Source organism: Herpailurus yagouaroundi, unplaced genomic scaffold (genome assembly GCF_014898765.1).
Source record: "Herpailurus yagouaroundi ecotype Mexico unplaced genomic scaffold, PumYag 139, whole genome shotgun sequence".
NCBI classification, from domain to species: Eukaryota; Metazoa; Chordata; class Mammalia; order Carnivora; family Felidae; genus Herpailurus; species Herpailurus yagouaroundi.
In genome coordinates this window covers 65,388,874-65,392,316 of record NW_024412394.1, presented here as the reverse complement: position 1 = coordinate 65,392,316, position 3,443 = coordinate 65,388,874, and positions in this window count along the sequence as shown.

Genomic DNA, 3,443 nt, shown 5'->3' with positions numbered 1-3,443 from the left:
TCATGAGTTCGAACCCCGTACTGGCCTCTCTGCTGACAGCGCTGAGCCCTCTTGGTATCCTCTGTCTCCCTCTCTCTCTGCCCCTCCCCCGCTGGTACTGTCTTTCCCTCTCAATAATAAATAAACATTAAGATAAAATAAAAATTTTTAAAGTCACACACACACACACACACACACACACACACACACACACACCACACATGCCCCTAAATCGGGTATTTTATGTGCTTTGTGAGTGTCAGCTTGCTTGTGCTATTTCTTTCCCCTTCCAGATTGGACAGTTGCTCTTCTTCCCCTTCTGATGCTCCAGTATCTCTTGCAACATTATTTCAGCTCAGAGCACTTGTGGTTTCTGGAACTTAGCTGCCACACATGACGGGCAAACGCCAAGCTAAGAGAGCTCCATGCTGGCATCAGGCCTTCAGTGTGTCAAACGGGAGAGGTGCTATTTCACTTGGAGGGTGGTAAATGCCTGGCATGTTAGTCACTGAATGATCAGAGCTTTTACAAACTATTGTTTTAGAGCTGAGTTTTTCTCAGCAGCTCACCATTTTCAATCCAACTTGAAATACATGTATTAAACGTCAGTTGTCTACTTATGTTGTCTCTTCTCACCTCATTTTCAGTTCTCAGTGGCCAGTGAAACAGTTGCATCAGGATCTATAAGGACATTGATTGCTCAATTTGAATAAATTACTTACTGGTCTTTCTTTCTTTCTTTTTTTCTTTCTTTTTTTTTTTTTTTTTTTTTTTTGATTTTTTTTTTTTTTTTTTTTTTAATAATTTATTGTCAAGTTAGCTAACATACAGCATATACTGTGTACTCTTGGCTGCGGGAGTAGATTCCTGTGATTCATCACTTAACATACAACACCCATGCTCATCCCAACAAGTGCCCTCCTAGTGCCCATCTCCCACTTTCCCCCACCCCTCCAACTCCCCCCCATTAACCCTCAATTTGTTCTCTATATTTAAGATTTTCTTATGGTTTGCCTCTCTCTGTAACTTATTTTTCCTTCCCTTCCCCTATGGCTTTTTGTTAAGTTTCTCAAATTCCATAAATGAGTGAAAATACATGATCTCTTTTTCTGACCGACATATTTCACTTAGCATAATGCCCTCCAGTTCCATCCATGTTGTCACAAATGGCAAGATTTCATTCTTTTTCACTGCCGAATAGTATTGCTGTGTGTGTGTGTGTGTGTGTGTGTGTGTGTGTGTGTGTACACATCTTCTGTATCCATTCATCAGTTGATGGACATTTGGGCTCTTTCCATGATTTGGCTATTGTTGATAGCGCTGCTATAAACTTCGGGGTACATGTGCCCCTCTGAATCAGCACTCCTGTATCCTTTGGGTAAATTCCTACTAGGGCTATTGCTGGGTCGTAGGGTAGTTCTATTTTTAGTTTTGTGAGGCACCTCCACACTGTTCTCCAGAGTGGCTGCATCAGTTTGCATTTATTTCTTTAACCTCTACACTCAGTGCGGGGCTCAAACTCACAACCCCAAGATGAGGAGTCACATGCTCTTCCAACTGAGTCAGCCAAGGGCCCCTGGTCTTGTAGGCAAGGGGCTGTTGGTTTGAGCATGGAGCCTGTGAATGGAAGGATGGAGGCTTGGGGGAGGGGGGGTATTTACACAAGACTGCCCCAACTCTAATTAGCTCATGTGGTCACAAGACAATGCACTTGAAAAAGTGGGAAGTACAGAGGAAGCTCAGCTTATGCCTCCTAGGAAAATTAGTCACCATTGTCCAGTCAGTCACATGGGTGACTGCTGGGATGTGCTGGCCCTCTTTTCCTCCTTGAGCCCCAGCTTCTGGGTGCCAGGGTTAAAGTTAGAAGTCTGGCGCCTCTTACTATCTACTGAAATCATTGTTGCACTATATGCTAACTACCTTGGATGTAAATTAAAAAATAAATCAAATAAAAAGAAAAAGAAGTCTGGCGCCTCTTGCCATTGATGTCCAAGGAGGTAGCCCTTCTTGGCCTCATGAAGGGCTTAATTATAATGGCTTAGCTGAGGAAGACATCACATTTAGTCACATCCAGACAAGATCGTGTCTGAAGGGTAAGACCCCAGATCGCAGGCAGGCAGGGTCAGGAGGTTGTGCCTCTGAGCTTTGCAGGAAGATGCCGTCGTACTCTGAATAAGGAAGGCAGCAACAGTTAGTTACAGCTTTAGAAGACTCCGGGTGGCGGCAGGAATTGCCCTGGTTTTTGTGAGGACTGGTATTTTTCAAACTGCATTTGCAGATGTGTCTAAAAATAAAAACAAATTGCAAACATGTCCTGCAAGTCCCCTGGGCAGGATGCCACTGCCAGGAGGGCCGGGTTCTGAGAGCCCCGAGACTCCCAGCCGTTCCTGGAAACCCAGAGCCCCGAGCCCCGCAAGAGCATATGGCATGGGAACATTCTTCCAGTCCTTAGGGAGAGCATTTTATTTGATTTTATCCCCTTCCAGTTGTTTCTTTCATTTAAAAGAAAAATAGAAAAGTTACTAAAACTTTTAAAAGCTTTAAACCATATTACTTAATTTTGCAGTTTTAAAGAAAATTCACTATTAAAATGCACTTTGAAAATCTTTTTTTTTTAAGGGCTCTGTAACGGATAACACTAAGTGCTATGTGCCAGTCACTCTCTCCTTTGTCATTTTCACGGAAACTCTTGAGGTGGGGGTAGTGTGTCCAGCCCCATTTTACAGAAGAACCAACCGAGGTTGGGTGAGCAACTTGCCCGCGTCAGGGTTTCCACCTGATTCTTCCTGACCCTAAACTTCGATAGGGAATTCCCATTTTCTCGAGAGCAGCGGCGCGAGTCCCTCTGGTGGTCCAGGGGCCCAGCTGGCCAGTTGACTTGCTCTGCAGCAGAGCCCAGCCTACAGAGGGGTGCCCCTGGGAAAGGGAGAAAGGAAAGCGTGGCCTGCTCATGTCCCACTCGGTCCCGGCTCTTCTTGAAAGGCTGGAATGGGACCATCGCCCCCGAGTCCACCTCCGTCCCTTCCCTCTTCATGCTCCCTGTGATACCTCCCACCCCAAGTGAGGCTCAGACTGCCACCCTCCCTGCAAAATAAGAGGGCTCTTGTGGGGACTGCGTGGGTTAGCATGGGAAACAGACCGTGCAGCTGGAAATGTTAGCTGCTGTCCTCCTGTACCGTGCTCAGTTTTTAAAATCCTCGTGACCGATATCACGAAGCCAGATCAGTTGTGAAAAGGATGAAGTGAGGTTCGGTTGGGTCTCAAGCTCTTTAAATCCTGAGTACATTTTATTAATAGCACCCTTAGAATGGCCCGAACGTTTTTTCTCTGCTTTACCCTTCGAATGCAGCAGCACCACACACGGGTTCCAATCGCATTGCTCTCCTGGGGCTCACATTCCCAGCAGCCCTTCCTGTGGTGAGGGTTTGCCTCACTTTACATCTGAAAACATGACTTGGGAGGAT